This window comes from Macrobrachium nipponense, chromosome 21 (genome assembly GCF_015104395.2).
Source record: "Macrobrachium nipponense isolate FS-2020 chromosome 21, ASM1510439v2, whole genome shotgun sequence".
In the NCBI taxonomy this organism is placed as follows: domain Eukaryota; kingdom Metazoa; phylum Arthropoda; class Malacostraca; order Decapoda; family Palaemonidae; genus Macrobrachium; species Macrobrachium nipponense.
Window position 1 is genome coordinate 14635907 of NC_087212.1, and position 17944 is coordinate 14653850.

Here is a 17944-nt window from a genome sequence, read left to right on the forward strand (position 1 = left end):
AAGAGCCGTTTAACTTAGTCTCTCAATGTGTTATTCCCAGCATTAAGGACAGCATAGCCTTCGTTGCCTTATATCCAAGCATTGTCTTTTCTTTAAGGGTAAATATGTTTTTTCGGGCCTTTTTTTTTTTTTTTTTTTTTTTTTTTTTTTTTTTTTTTTTTTTTTTATTCCAGAAAAGACCTGTCTCGTTGATAATTCAATACTTAGTTTTTTTTTTTTTCTTGAGCTTCTCAAGAAATTTTTCAGTTCCAGCTGCGTCAGTGCTCGCTGCCTCACCACTAACGGACGCGTGATGCAAGTTAACACGTTTTATTGAAGCGATGAAACCATTCGTGACATGCACAAAATTTTTTGTCCTCAGTGCTTTTGCCACCCATAGCCATCAAGTCATCGAAAAGGCCTTAGCCTTTTCATGAATTAGCTTGAGGCTAAGCGATACAGGCATTTGTCTCAGGTGTTCTATCCAAATACCAGAAGTTTTTCCATCTCTTAAACTGCTACTAGAAGTCTGTTGATGATTTCATTAGGTTTGGGTTAAGTCGTTCCGGACTTAAGGCGCTTGCCTCATGGTGGTGTTAATCTGCTTTACGGCGCTGTAACCCAGACTTACAGCCCTGTTGCTATTTATTCCCACTACAATAAAGATGAGTCAGGTTAGGTGATGATAAAATGGTGGTGTTTCAACCAAGAATGAGTTGTGGGGGTTTACACAGTATAGGAATTTGGTCTTTATAGTCTCCCAGAGTTCTTGACAGAAAAGAATTAAGGTTGACTGGTTTTTTATGGTGCCTCCATGTAGATCATTAGATGATCATGTGATGTATGGTTTTTTTCTCTGCTTGTATTTGGTCATAAGGCATTTTTATAATCGGAATGCTCCACATGAATTAATTATATGAATTACAACCAATTCGAATTGACTCAAGGAAGAGACATAGTTCAAATTAAGTGTTGGGGTTGAATTTGAGAAAGTAATCATTATTGTATTGTTTAGTATTTAATGCAGCTTTCAAAATAACATGCAGTGCAGTAAGGTCCCATTATGCACAGGGTAATACGTACAGTCAAAGACCCTCCGTATATCCTTGAAATCACAATTGGTCACGAACCCTTTGTGTAATTTTGGAGTACAGTATAATACACATTACAATCATAGAAGCATCCTTTTGATGCCTGCATAAACCCAGTACTACCTCTTTTAATTACCATCATTGTTTCTAATATGCAAAGAATAGTTTGTAAAATCTTCCATGCAGTATATTGATACAGTATAATATTGATAAGGGAAATTTTTTTAATGTAAATAGTATATACAGATTGGAAATGGAAGTCCTTTAATGTTGTAGCGCGCACAATTTGAGGAGTTTGAGTTTTTTCCCCCAAGGGTAACTACATATCAGTGGACCAGTGCCCAGTTGATCCATGTATAATGGGGCCGACTGTATTAGGAAGTGTTGATTGTTCTTTGATAAATATGCTGGTATATGATATGTGGGGAAAAAGTTAAGACATACATATTATAGAGAGGAAAATTATTTTTGCATTTAAGAGCTTGTAAATGTTAGGTTATTTAAGAGTAACTTTAATTGATCTGTACTGTATTTATTTCAGGTGTGGTGCAGAAGTACAGGACAGCACTACTACATAGATGTATACAACAGATTGAATTAGGGATTTTCCATGCTTCAATTATCCTTGCACAGAGTTTATTTTTAATGTAAATTAGAAATTTTGGTTTGTGCTAGTGACATGTACAGTTTATAACTATATGTATGATGAAAAAATCTCTCTCTCTCTCTCTGTATTTAATTGATAGATGGCAAGTTATTCTTGTAAGGCACAGTCCTCATGGACACCTTGGAGTTGTACTAGAATGCTTAGGGTTACTTAATTACCATGAAATTCAGGGCCTCTGTAACGCTGTTTTTTGGATTTTGCTCCTTATCAAAGCATCGGATGTAGCTGAAAGTTGACATATGTATATTTTACAACTACACACATATTTTGTCAGCATTATCAATAACCTAAACCCGATAGTTTAAATTTTTATAGAGTAAAAATGATCTAGCCGACGCCATGGCCAATGATTGCGAGCCAAGAGTCGAAAAACATTCATTACGTAAGCAAGGTAAACATTGTTTTACGAAATGTTGCCCCGCCCATCCACCAGACAGAAACCCATTCACCTTATTCCATCGGCTCTGAAACCCATAGTAGTCAAGAATGGCTAACAGGATTTGGAATTGTCCCCGTGGTTGCAAAACTGCATTTGTCTTAAGACTTGCAACTGTATACAGTCAAGAGAAAGCCCGTGGCCATACTTACTATAGCCTGAATAGGTAATTATTCAGTTTCTAGTTTAAATCCAATGTTTATGGTCTAATTTGTATTTAGCATAACTTTATTATAATACTTGTAATGTCATTCAGGATTTTGAACATTTCCATTAACTATTCACTATGCCACCGAGAGAGAGAGAGAGAGAGAGAGAGAGAGAGAGAGAGAGAGAGAGAGAGAGAGAGAGATATTGTATGTAAAGTGTCTTTATATAACTATTTTTGTTAAAATAAGATTTTTATCCAAAGTAAATACAAGCTTTTATGTGCTAAAATCTCCAGCAGACCAACGGATCACCCTGAGGATCATTTAGCACTTCTTACAACTACTCGAGAAATTAGTTTTTATAGCCAGAAGTTAATTTTCTAATACAACAATGTCTATGATAGCCTTCATTGTTATCCCGAATTATAACTAGGCCAAAGTGGGTGGAGCCTCATGAAGTCATCATTGTGACGATAATTATTGGTGAAGCTTTAAAGCCAAACACGGTACAGTCTATTTATTATTTTTTTTAAGGTAGATACTGATAAATAAAAATTGCTTGACATTGGATACAGCAGTTATCAAATCAAGCTTGTATACTATGTCTTTGAAAATTACCAACTATTCCCTACATTTTGTCAATCTGATTGTGACCTATAAAGTAACTATAATTTCTTAGGACACTTATTTTGGGAGTTAGACTAATAATCGAAGTATTTTTGTATTAACATGTTGGTTTGTTCATTATGACAATTATCAGTGGAGAGGATTCAGAGTTCATAAAGGTGTACTGCTTTGCTTGTATTTAAATTTTTGTCATTGTTGCCAGAGGTATAGCCTTCGTTACGTGTAGCCAATCATCCATCGAGAAAGAGGGAAGAAATGCTGTCATAAGTTACGTAACGAGTGAGTTCGAAATCTTATCTGAGTAAGTTGGCCAGTCTTCAAAAAAAGTCACTTATACATTATAAGTACCAAATTTATTCAACCTACGTAATGCAGAATAGTCAAAATTTGTGTAGATATAATGTGTATTCTGAATGTTATATATCTATGAAATGCATAGATAAAAAGTTCTTGCCAAAAACCTGTTACAGAAGCCCTGAATCTCATAGTAAGTTGTAAGTTCTTACAAGGCCAGGGAAGGAATTTTCCATAATTTAAATTTCCCACCTGACCCCGCCATGCAAACAGGGTAATAGCAGTTTTTTTTAATTACCCTTGAATTTTTAATTCAGTGGTTGGGAATGATTGTGGATAAGTACAGAAAGTATATAATGCAAAGATAGTACAGCCATGATAGGACTCTTCAGTTTACTTTTGTGAAAAACAGTGTGCTTTACTAACTAATCAAATTGTACTTGAACGAAGAACTATAAAGGTGGCACTAACTGCTTAAATAGAACACATAGCATACCCTGGACTAATCTTTCATAAATCTGTGGATTTTTATGCCAGGAGTTTAATACTTGTTTCTCTCATTTAAGATGGTCTATATTTAGTAGATTATTTTCCTCTTGTTCATGTCTTGGTATACATTCAGATTTGTCAGAGCTGAAGACTGATTTTAGTTTGTAGTTTAAGAAAATTAGCGTTCTGTACTGTATTTTTGTGCATTAATTTTAAGTACGTATCATTAGAACATAAACTGTCATTTACAAGGAATTTCACAGAAATGCATAAAAGTTCTAATTGAAATGCATGCTAGATAATTATTCCTAAAGGTTTAGCATTAGGAGAAGGGGGTTTGTAGTAGTAGCTACAGCAGAGTACGAGCATAAATGCATATAAGGAAAAATACTCACTGAAGATTGCCATAAAATATGAAAGGAAGGAACATCAACAACTACTTGGGTGATTGGAGGAAGTAATCATTGCTTTCAGGTATTAAAAAGTGTGTAATTAGGAGTTGAAGCAGTAGAAATAGGTACCTTTAAAAATGGGGTTATATGTACTACTGTCTTAACATTTACTGAACCAGAGCTTTTTGATACGGATTTTTATATGGCATTCATTTAATTTCTTGCACTTCTACCTGATCATTAGTGTTAATGTTGTAGTTATGCATAAATTAAAGAATCTATATTTTGCAGTTTATATCTGAGGAGATCAATGGTTTATTTTAATTGAAAGTTTGGATGACAATGTGTTACATGCTTACTTACACTACAGTGTCGTATAATGCATTATTTTGAGCCATATTTCTCTCTCGCTCCACCCATTGGTATGTTTTGAGAATCTATGCATTTTCCAAATTTTATTTTAAGAGAGCAGTGGTTATTTTAATTTAAAATCTGAGGAACATGGTATTGTACTTGGACACTAGTAATTGTGTGCCATTGAGTCTTACAAATCTCAGATTCCACATTGGTATGTTCTAACCAAAGTTTAAGTTAGCGTTTATTATTACTGAAAGAAGCAACTTTGTTCCATTATGAAAACTGCTGGTTAGTTATGGGTAACTACAATGTAGTTTATCCAGTATTTGCAATTATCAAGATTGATTGATAGTTGGAAAATGTGAAGTTTGAAATTAAAAGTTGGCAATTAACATTGTATGGTACTAATTTTGTAGTTACTTTGTGACAAGGTTTCTCATGTTTTACAGAACAGATGGGAGATGTAGGAGAATCATAGCCATGAAAAACTTGGATGTTCGCCCTTGATGCCTTAGTCTCCAAGATAGACTGGGACAACAAAACTTTTTGAAATGCCAAATTTATAAAAGGGTTGAATTTTTTTTTTTTTTTTTTTTTTGTAGTGGAGGTAGTAATTTGACAGTACAGTATTTAAAAAGCAAGATGAAGCGGTTTACAAAGTGATGACTTATTTTAGGTTTACAGTAAAATACAACTCGGCATATAGCATTTGTATTAATGGAAGGTCTTGCAGTTTTCAGAACAAGAAAAGGATGAGTATAGTAGCGAAGGAGAAACACAGATTGAGGGGGGAATACAGCAGCGAAGAGATGATGATACAGCAGCGAAAAAGATGAGATTTAGTTGCAAGAATTGCTATTTTAGGGCTAATAAAAAAAGGTGGCATAATACATTAAAATAAAATATACACACTTAATGTTTAACGATTGGTTTCTCCTCTGGGTAACTATCGTGTAACTATTCTTATTTGCTTGATCTCATCGTCTTCTTCCCTGCTGTATTCTCAATTAATATAGTCTTTCTTCTTCCCTGCTTTCCTTAAATTGAAATATAGTCTATCTTCTCCACTCCTGTACCTACTCCTCAATCAATCTCGTTTTTCTTCTTAGCTACTGTTACTCTTCAATTAATATAGTCTTCTTTCTTCTTAACTGCTGTATCTCCTCAATATAGTCTTCAATCTTCTTCACTGCTGTACGTCAATTAATATATAATTTCTTCTCCACTCATGTACCTACTCCTCAATCAATCAACTTTCTCCTTCGCTACTGTATCTCCTCCTCAATCTATAGAGTTTTCTGTCTTCGCTGCTGTATCTCCTCCTCAATCACTAGTTTTTTCTCCTTTGCTGCAGTATTTCCTAGTCTTTCTTCTCCACTGCTGTAACATCTCAATCTCCTCTTTCGACGAATGTCCACCCCATCCAGCATATTGTCGGGGACGAGTGGGTGCTCCTGAAAAGACCAGTTCATTAACGACAAGTTTTATAGCGTTTTATAACAAACTTAACATTGCTTTTTACTTGTGACAAATTCTAAATATTAAAATTCTCCCGATTCATTACTGTTAACGATCATTTCTCAAAGATACCCTATCGTAAAGAGACAGCCCTCATTTGTTGTAATAGGAAAGATTGCTTAAATCTTGGGTGTCCACTTTAGCCAGACAATCATGTATGGATCGTCTGGCCAAAGTGGACAGCAAACATGTAAGCAGTCACATTTTACAATACACGATGTGTCACATTGTCGCAGGCGAATTTTTCTCCCACCTTGACATTACGATATACGAGAATAATAATATTAGTATACATATACACTGTAGTCAGTCTTCTTGCCTGGAGACAGGGGTCGGAGAATGGTATTGTCATAGTTGACAGGTGGGTATGAAGACTGATGTTTACGCTGCCTGGGAAAAGGGTAGGCCTGTCCTACCTGCTATTACATGATATTCCTTGTGTGTATGGGTCTTATTACTGGGGACATAGGTACATTACAGTAAATAAAGTCAGCAAAATTATGTATCAATGCAAATTCAAATCAACTCTGTAAAGGAAAATGTTGTGTTAACGAAAAGCATGCTGCTTCTCAAAGTGGCGTTGAGGACGCTGAACCGCTTCTCTGTTATAGAGGAATGTTGAAGCTGGAATGAGAAAATTCGAAAGGAAAGATTGAAAAGCACAAACCAAGATCTAAAACAATCACGTTCCCGTTTCCAACACCAAGATCACCTCGGTTGCAGCCAGCCGCAGCTCCAAAAACCTAAACGAGCCCAACAAAGACAGTAGTAGTACATGGCAACACTTAAAACCACCAGCAGGAAAAACATCGAAACCAACACTTGCAACCATTCCCTTACTTCCTCCCAAAAGTCACCTCCAGATGCAAATGACCACTGCATAACTGCAGGTATAAGTGGCAGATAAAACTACCATCTGCTAGAAAATACTGATTACGAGCAAAGTTGTAGACTCCATTTGCATAATAAAATTATAAGAAGAAGCGTCAATACTAAGCAAACTATCTCTATTCGAAATCAAATTCCTGAATTTCAGCATCCATTTCTACTTACTAGTGCTTCAACTAACATGGATGGGTGTTGTACGGGTCAAAGGGATTTTTTTCTTTTTTTATTTACCAGTCCTCTTCCACGGGAGCAAGAACCGATGCTGGCAAGTAACGAGACTAAACAGGAAGTAGTCACCTATATTAATCATAACATTTTTAGTGCCCTCTAAACCAAGACTACTGATGTTTTGTATAAATTGTCCGTGCGAACTTTAGGCCATTACTAAATGCTGCTATGTGCTTGCCACTACAATGCTGAGTTAACCATGTCACCAAGGAGAACTACCCATACTGTTTCAGTACTATAGACAACTTTGTATATATGGGAATACATCTGTTTCTTCAACAAGACTTGCTCTGTAATCATTAAAATTCACGTAATATGGAAAATGCTTATTTATTGAAGACGTTAATCAAACCTTTACACTTATACATGTCACTTCTCTGTGGCCAAAGTACTATACTTTGTAGGAGCAAGTTGTCATGAATTAGTTCAGTTAATTTTTAGTTACTACTATTTACTTCCAATACCAAACAGTTTCCATACAGTCAAATGTTCAGGATAAAGAATATCATTAGTAAGAGTTAATATTGTTATTAAATTAGAATTCAAAAAGTGTCTAGTTCTTACTTCATGAATGCGCTGGACTAACTTAAAAGGCGTTCTGTCTAAATCATTCTGGTCATTGTTTCATCAAAATTCCTCATGACGTCAGTATTTAGGGATGTCTAGTTTCGGGATGACGGTAATATGCTTTGGGATGTTCTGAACACTAGCAGTCTTATTCGTACACGTTCAAAATCTGAAAAAAAAAAAAATTAACTCTTGCAATCAAAGTACCCAAGTACATTTTCTTAATTGCAAACCTTCCAATCATTAACACACTTAACTAAATATTTGACTAAAATACCAAATTCCCTGCACAAGCCACCTGAATTACCAGATGAACCTAAAAGTTTACAAGTGCTCGTGATCATAATGAAAAATTTACATTGGGAAATTCGGGCAAGGAGTACAGTTATGAATTAGAATACATGGACGAATATAGCTGCAACTGTTCAATTTAAGTTTAGGCATAACATGTCATCGAGAAAACTAACCCTACCTTTTGCTTTGCCAACTGTTAAATCCAATATCCTTTGGAGATCGCTGTTGTCCAGTTGTCGCTCTTGTAGTCGCACAACCTCCTGGAAGCCCCTGGAAATGGATGAATAATCTATTACTAACACTGGCATAGTTAATTATACACTTTATACTTTTAACCAATTATGAAAAATTGGACTGTGCAGTCCTAAGCAACACACCAGAAGTGGGTGGCTGCTGGTCATATTTCTCAGACAATTTCTGTAATTGGTGTCGGTATGTCGAATTTACTTTTCTAAAGCATCAACCATTTATTCTGAGGATCATCATGGATGATGCATACGTACTGGAAATGTAGAATTGAATATTAAATATACCATTCGATGGGAGTAGACGAGACAATAGTAATGAAAATATGACCTAAGAATTTCCCCCCACCATTTCAAAGAAAAAATCCATTAAACCGTATTAGGATTCATTGACAAATTCATCCCAGCTGATTACCTCAGCGCCTTCAAACTGCCGAGACTTTCGGCAAGCCAAGGATTTCACGAGATTTTTTTTTTTAATTTGATTTGGCATTGGGCAATTTTAAAAGTTGGTTTAGGTGATAATATTCTACCATGAGATTATGAAGTCTCTATGGGCAATGATACTTGCAAACTAACGAAAAATCTAAACTGGTTGGATAAATCGAGAATAGGCACTATATATATATACATATATTATTATATTAATAATATTATTATATATTATATAATTATTATATATATATATATATATATATATATATATATATATATATATATATATATATATATATATATATATATTATATATATAATATATATTATATACTATCTGGGATTTTCAAAGGCTTGACAGGGTATTAAGGAGCTTCTCCAGGCTGCCTTACTACACAGATCTCCCAACAATATGTACAGCACAAATAGGTCTCCGCGATTTTGATTTGATTTATATAGAATTTTAGCATTATGCCAAGCCTTGGGACAACTAAGGCCATTCAGCGCTGAAACGGAAATTGTCAGTAAAAGGTTTGAAAGCCGTTACAGGAGGAAAACCTCAAAGCAGTTGCACAATGAAAATTGTTAGGAGAGGGTGGAAAGTAAGATGGAAGAAAGAAATGAACGGAGGTACAGCAAAAGGAATTTAAGTAGTTGCAGCTATGGGCCGAAGGGACGCTGCAAAGAACCTTAAGTAATACCTACATTGCACCGAACGAGGTCTGTCTCCGCGAGAACTTTCCAAAAACCGATGCTACGTTTAATATAGCCACATAAATAAATATACAACTATACTATCTTCCTTCAGGTCTCATTTGGCCTTTAAAATGATTTGAGTTAAAGATTGTCTAAATTAAAATGGGAATCTTACTTAAGCAAAGCGGGCAGACTGTAGACGAAAACGTTTACAGCATTCTAGAATAAAATCAAGACAATGGATAACAAATTGTGTAAATCGTGAAAAATCCATTCAGCTGAAACATACGATGAAAGCCAGATGGCCTTTGCCATCAATTTTTGCTGTTTTTATCAGAACATTTGTGGGGAAAATTGGAACTTCTTTACAGACTATAAAAATTTTTTTTGCAGATCACATTACGACACTGAAAGAATACGAAGCATTTGGAAACCAAATAGTGGGTTCCCTAATCTTGACATGATCCACATATTCTTCATCGGTGGACAATAAGACAACTGGGGGATTAGGTTACTTGCAATGAGCAAAATTTCAACGGATTATTATCATTTTTTTAATCTCACACTTAAATCAATGGTTTTAGATGGGGTTTAATTAAAACCCTAAAACATCAGTTACAACACCACCACACTTGGGTAGATAGACAGTTACCATAGAGATTGCTGGGTGTTAATGGTGAACAAATTTATATTTAAGAGTAGGAAAGCCACGGTTATTACAGAATTCCACCCCCCCAAGTAATTAAAGAAAAACACTGACGCTGTCATAACACCTTAAACCATCTAGTTGCAACTACACAAGCGACACTGGAATGTGGCCATGGACAGAGCTACACGACACTAAACTATAATAGTCACCACATTCGTCAAGCCTAATGCCGGGATAAAAGGCAATTACTGATAACCGATTGAACGCGAATGCCAAAATCAGACCAAAATAAAAAGTAGCAAATCTGAATCTAAGCAGTTTCAGCTGTACCTAGTCAAGACTAAGCCTCAGATCAAAAGTGATGCCCAGCCAATGTGAAACTTAAAGAATCTAATGACAATTCGACCAGAGTTTCTTGTGGAGCCGACAGACTTTCCTCGTTTCCGTACGAACAAAATTTGCTTTCAGCACAAGATGATAGTTTAAAACTTTTGAAATTTCTACCATTAAACGCTTCAATGCCTAGCCCAAGGGTCGCCAACCTGTGATGGGGCTCTTTCGAGACATTTGTGCGGTTCCAAACGCTGAACAAAATATACCTTTTTAGTCAGTGAAAAGAAAAATTATGTAACACTTATGACAATATTTAATTAATTATTATTCAGTCTTTAAAGCATATGACATATGATAGGCATCAATTTTGTTGATTTTTAATGATAGATTTTAAGTTGAAAATATTAAATATTTGAGAGAGAGAGAGAGAGAGAGAGAGAGAGAGAGAGAGAGAGAGAGAGAGAGAGAGAGAGAGAGAGAGAGAGAGAGAGAGAGAGAGAGAACCATATTCTGTTATTTCTGAAGTACAGCAGATTGTGATTTTTAAATCTTTAAAAGACCATTTTTGTCATTGCATCTCTGACAGTAGGCTACTACATTTTTATGATTCTTTAATAAATGGCTCTTCTAGCTTCATATGTTGGTGACCCCTGGGCCCTAGCCTAGTATCTCGTAGCCGCCCCCCACTCCAAAAAAAAAAGGGGGGCCACATTGTACGGAACTTCCAAACCCCACCTGTCACATTAAGTTAACTAGTCAAATGACAGCAAATTGGATATTAGTTTATTGTTTATTGCACCAAACACAGCTACACAATGTTATAGTCATAACTACGGCGAAGCATTAAATCAGTACGAAAGAACGGAACAAAAATCACCAGGATACGTTAATCCGGCCTTCACAGTTTAATTGGAGTAACGAAATTGATGTCTGCCTCCTCTACCATTCCATGAAATCCCTCCGACTAACTGAACTATCGGGAAACCCGAAAATGTGTCTTTGGATGAGATAAAACTAATTTTAAAAAAGGCTCATAAATAACCAAAGCAACAAACGGCACTGCATTTTACCTGACCGGTGGAGGGAGGGAGCAGCTAACCAGAGGTATGGGGACTTCGCCACTTGTAATGGTTATTCCAAAATTACCCTTCCCCCCCAACCCCACCAAAATGAAATAAAATTAACTTCGTTCCCCATTATTGTTACCCAAGGGTGGTTGTAAGGATTAACCAGAGCTTTCTTGTACTGGTCTTATTAAAAAACAAAAGCTATCTTATACTGGTCTTATTCAAGAAATAATTTACAGAATATGGTTTTTTTTTTCGTAAGTAATAGCGCGCTGGGTACCTTAACACCTTCAAAATACGGCCCTTTACCACAAAAAGTGTTTTCCCACAAAGAGGGTACCAAGTAAACTATCCAAGATGAAACCTTTACTAAACCTATTATCCTATAAAGCAACCTGGCTCTAAGGTCAAGTTAAAAAAATGTCAACAATGGCGATAATGTATTCGTGCCGGTAACCACGTCACGAAAGTATCTGAAGCTAAGGAAGTTTTAGATCAAGGTCCCGGAGCTTTTTTTTTTTTTTTTTTTTTTTTTTTTTGTGGGGGGGGGTGGGTGGTGGGTGGGTGATGGCACCCCTAACTACTATAGTAATAATTTGAAGACTTCAGCAAACTTGTTTTTTTTTCTTTTAGAAATGCTCATCGAGATTATCTACCAAAGACAAAATTCATGACAATCTTGCGACAACCCTTGGTTCTGTGTGGCAACCCAGTGGCACGGTGCCACGGCACCCAATTTGAGAATCACTGGCTTAGTGTGTTACGGTTAACTTATCATTGTCGTCTTGTGGTTTATAATTGAATAAAATGGAATATACAAGTCCACTTTCATATTAAAGTACACATTGCTGCGATATACATGATTAGGGAAGTTGAACTGCAGTGAAATTTCATGAATATCTATACGAAATGTGACCTGAAACACTGGTCCTGCAGAAGCCTCCGAACGGGACGAGATCTGATCAACCCAGAAAAACAAATGGTAAACTTACCGTTCAATTGGTAAATAATTACGAAAATGATATAGTTCGCTACGTTAACTTCAAGCAATCTCCAGATGGGAAATATGTATACCAGCTACGTCTGCTTCCTGCCTGTTTCAGTATCCAACAAAACTTTCGAAACAGAATAACTTAAAATTTTACTTACTGATTAAAGGTGTAAGTAAAATACCTTAAAATACTAGCTCCCGAGCTGAAAACACAAACATAACCGAAGCTAACAGACGGAGTCAAGTCAGATCAGCTGCGCAGATACTAAAATAATAATTACCCATGAAATAACGCAGAAATGGATAAGAGATGCTGAAAATTGTAAGGTGCTTTAGAACTGTAATTATGAAAGCTAGAAACAACAGTGCCACATTTTCAGGTTAATACCAGTTTCAAATCTTTCAATGGTCTTTGACTCTACCTAGGAAAATGGCCAGAAATTCTGGTTTGCTTTTCAAGGGGATTGTTACAGGATGAATTTGGTTACTTCCCAACTTATTAGGTACAGCACGTCATACTATTCCCTACCAGTCTGAAACCTTCCGATCTAAGAGTTTAAACTTTTCTTAACCACTTGAAGAACACTTTTTACTAGACCTAAATCAGGAAGAAATGTAATTTCATGTAAACCACATGACCACTTAAAGGACATCACTTATTAGACATAAATCAGGAGGAAATGTCACTTCATGTAAACCACATGACCACCTAAAGAACACCTTTTACTAGACCTAAATCAGGAGGAAATGTCACTACATGTAAACCACATGACCACTGAAAGAACACCATTTATTAGACATAAATCAGGAGGAAATGTCACTGCATGTAAACCACATGACCACTGAAAGAACACCATTTATTAGATATAAATCAGGAGGAAATGTCACTTCATGTAAACCACACGACCACCTTTTAGAACACCATTTATTAGACCTAAGTCAGGAGGAAATGTCACGTCATGTAAACCACACGACCACCTTCTACTAGACCTAAATCAGGAGGAAACTTGCACAAACTATAAAATAATCGAACATAACGTACTCCCCATCATTCTTGGAGGATGTTTAGTTCCTCAGTGTCAAGAGCCAAATGAGCAAGAGGGAGTTTGTAACTTTTGATTACAGCTTTAAAAAACATGAAGGACACTCGAATACAAGCCAAACAGTTATGGTGCCTGATTTCTCAGCTCTTTCGTGCTTGTAAAACAGATGGCGCCATCTGTGATAAGACCACGACCCATTGAGGTCCTGGATGAGACCAAGTACATCAAGGATTTTTTTCTCTCGAAATTGATTTACATAGAGAATTTCCTACGCTGGAGGAAAGGAATTGATTATAAGATTTAGGCCAAGGCCAAGCACTGGAACCTAAGTGGTCATTCAGCGCTGAAGGGAATATTGATAGTATAAGTTTTACAGGTGCAACAGAAGGGAAACCTTGCAGTTGCAAAATGAATCAACTGTTAGGGCCGGAAAGCAAGATGAAAGAGAATGCGAACGGAGATACGGCAAAAAGGAACTAAAGGAGTTGCAGCTAGGGGCCGAAGGGACGCTGCAAATAACCTTAAGTGATGCCTATAGTGCACAGAATGAGGTGCACTGACGGCACTAACCCAACGGGGTCTGTGGACAAAGGTTGTGTTACTGTTGTCCAGTCTTTATGTTAATGAACAATAAGACTTCGAAGTTTCACTTCATAGTTTTCGTATATTATCATCGAGTTTACCTATGGCTTAATAACCTTGAATTTTACCAGGATCTAACAAGATTTTTAGATGTGGAAATATCAGACTGCTTTTGAATCTCATGTGGGTTTTATTCTGCCAGTTATATTTACCTTGAGGTTAACCTAATATTTCTTTTGATTTATATCGATTTTAATTGGGGGAATATTCTAGAATAGTCAGTTTTTTATATCTTAATGCGTTAATCACACGACCACTTAAAGATCACCATTTATTAGACCTAAATCAGGAGGAAATGTCACTTCATGTAAACCACATGACCACAGAGCCGGGTCACTTGTGTTACACAAATCATCGGCCAAGATATTACGAAACGGTTTTTTTTTTTTTCAACAGAAAAGTGCCCGCTTTGTTTTCATTAGAAAATGATACCTTGACATGTTAAACTTGTACATTTCCATATATGCACAAATATAACACTGATATTTAGAATCCGTTTACATTACTAGGTCTTTATTAAAGAAAATTGGAAACTTCCTTACTCTTTAACTTGGTGGCTAAATCGTATTTTCCAGTCGTTAACATGTCCCCAAAATTAAGATGTAAAGTGTAAAGAGGTAAATGAAAATACGTATTTTATAAGTCTTTATTACATCATTCATGTAAGGACACGATCTTTTTTTTATACAGATGACATATTTACGGTGACTATCAAAGGAGCCACCCTGATCTGAATTACTTTATCAAACGTGTGCTGGTAAGCATCTATAAAAAGTAACATACTGTACCAAAGTCTAACTTGTGGAAGATAGAACATTACTGCAATGAAGTGCAATAATTCTGAAGGCGACATACTGCTCAAGAGTGCATCTGATTTTAAGTATAACATGACCTAATAGGAAAAAAATTCATTATTTTTGAATGACTAAACTCATGGGCAGTGGTGAGTGATGAATAAGATCCAAAGAATCAATATTGTTGCCGGCAGCTCTGTCAATTTAAGGAGCCACTAACTGTTTTTCATAAAGGGGTCGAACACTGACCTCCAGTGATGCAGTGTGTTAATGACTGAATGTAGATTTTAGGCCAAAGGCCTAGCACTGGGACCTATTGGGTCATTCAGCGCTGAAACGGAAATTGATGGTAAATTGATGGTAATGAATAAGAATTTGTATATATACATATGACAAATTATAGCAAAGGAATTTAGTAAACATACATATCGCAATATTACTATTTTCATTGTACAATTTTTACGTTGACTACAGGAATACATAGCAATTATAAGGCAATTTCTATTTACCCTTTGACTATCAGTTATACACACCATTGGAATTGATGAAACACAATCACATTGAAATGAAAATACGATTATTTAGATATGGTTGGTACGAATATTTTGGTCCGATATACCTGATAGCCTTGCATAATAGTAAACACCGCCGACGACAGGGCGAGGGCAGCCGATCATTCATAGGTCAACGCCCGGTTATGCTTGACTGCTGCCTCACCCATGGCAAGCCTAGCAAATTGTCCTCGTGGCTGCAAGACTGCTTTCGTGTTGCGTGTTTTTGCAGTATGCAACAAAGAAAAGAATGATACGAGTCATATGCTAAATATTAACAAGTAAGTAAGGCGACACACGAGCGCCAAAAGATTTAGACAAGAGGACAAAGATGACCTTTACATTGGCAATACTCGAAAGACGATTATGAAAATGAGATATACACAAATATTTTGTCTATATCAAAGCCTTTCTAACTTTTCCGACCAAGAATAAACAATGGCTCTATTTTCTTGATCGATAAACTATCTCACTGATTAGCTGCAACGACCATTTTTAACAACTTACCTATTCTACTGACCTCCTTACAAATATACACATAGATACACACAATACAATTTTTTTGTCTAATATGTGTATGTGCCTTTATGTATATACCATATCTGTTTATATGTGTATTTATACGGCATATGTACTTACGCATATTCTATCATCCTCTTCCCTGATGTCGGAGTATGAATAATAACAGTAATGATGATTATAATATTAACAAGAACAATAATGATAATAACTGAGATGAATATTAATGTGATTATCATTATAATTAATGATATCATTAAGAATACTTTACATGGCCTTGTGCATAGGAAATACAAAGTATGTTATATAATGCATTTTGATTTTTTGGCTAAATACTGGTCTTTATCGCCACAGGCCCTCAGAACGTGTGGCAAATTTCGTGGGTTTCTGGACGATACTTTTTTAAGTATCCTTGAAACTCCAGGGTAACAATAGTTTTCACAGTGTGTGCTTAAGACTTACTGCATATTTTAAGTTAGAGGAAATGTGAATTGTGCCATGAAACTGTACTACACAACATTCTCATCTGATACCCATTCCCTTATTGTACTGTAGTGTGTGTGTGTGGGTGTGAAACAATATACGAATTCCATATACTACTAACAATACTACTACCAACATCTGAGTCTTCATTCATAAAGTATATGGGCGGGGTGTCTAGTAAAGTACGTCATACTACAGTGTCAATGAGTGGGAGGGCCTTTAGTAATGACGTTTTACTAGCCTCTACCTACGAGCCTGCTAGATTTAGCTAAAAGTTTTCCTTTAAATTTCTTTGATTTACTCTGGTAAGTGCCTTAATTGTCAACATTAGACATCAGTGCATATTTTTGCTAATTAAGCTGTGGCTTCAAATAGCTATTTCTACAATGCGATCCATATCCGATGCTTTGGTAAGATTTTATCGACGAAAATCAATTAGACACGGCCCTGAAATGCAAAGTAGTTTCCTTACCTTCCTGGCTGTCAAAATGATTAACTTTTTTTTGTGTGTATGTGGCTATCTATACCCCTGTTCACAGTTCACAATTTTTCTACATTTGGTTTTACCATTTTAAATTCCATATATTTTTCATTTCCTTTCATAACTTCATTAGCACTTTTCACTGGTGATTTTGTGCCTTGAGAACTATTGCAGTAATTACCAGTGGTCGAGTGAAACTCTCGTCTTTTAGCTCCCATCCTTTTGACTAAGGAATTTCGGTATGAAAGTAGCTATATGTGTATTGATTTTTCAAATACTTTCTTTATTCAACAACTGTAAGTGCTAATTTTTTTTCTTTTACAACAATATTTAGCACTGATTGTTGGTGTATTTTTTTGTTTTCTTTAATATTGGTATAAAGAATTTTTGACACCAAGGTGTTGCCTTTTCACTATTTGATGCTTCTTATTTCATTATTTAGTCTGTAGGTTTTTTCAACTCTTAAGCATTGTTACTTTTTTCAGTCATATTCCCACTTTGAGTTACGCCTCTGCTTTTGGCAAGAACTACTTTTTCCAGCCATACTACTGTCTCAATGTGTATTCCCACATCAAGCAGTGTTCCTGCTGCCTTTAGCAACACCCCTGCTTCTGAGTGGCACTCTTGCCCCAAGTCACGCTCTTGCTTCCAGTGTATGTATTTCCACCAAAGTCGCAGCTTCCAGCATGGCATCTGGCTCCAACCATGCTTCTTCCTACCATCATGCCCCTATTTCCAGACGTTTTCCTGATTCTAGCATTAGTCGCTCCTGCTTTGCTCTTGGCTTCAGTAGTCTTCCTGCCTCAGATGTTTCTCCGAATTGCCAGTAATGTTCTACCTCAGAACTCTCAGCTACTCTCAGTCTTGCTCATGCTACTGGCAATGCCTTTGGTCGGCAATGTGTTCCAACCTCTGGAAATATTTAATAAATGAATATTACAATTGTTTGAAAGCAAATATCATCTAATATTCCCACAAAATTTCAATATCCTTTCAAGCCATAAAAGACTGATTAAGTTCAGTCTCAGAAAACTAAGCA

At 36.1% G+C, this 17944-nt stretch overlaps 1 long non-coding RNA gene across 1 annotated transcript; it reads right to left on the reverse strand.

Annotated features, from left to right (window-relative positions):
• Positions 1 to 5176: 5176 nt before the first annotated feature.
• LOC135197804 (uncharacterized) lies at positions 5177 to 13484 on the reverse strand. The gene is made up of 4 exons (XR_010310666.1): positions 13435 to 13484; positions 8155 to 8246; positions 7680 to 7851; positions 5177 to 5935 (listed from the first exon to the last, which is right to left on the reverse strand). It is a non-coding gene; the product is annotated as an uncharacterized LOC135197804 (long non-coding RNA).
• Between the last annotated feature and the right edge of the window lie 4460 nt (positions 13485 to 17944).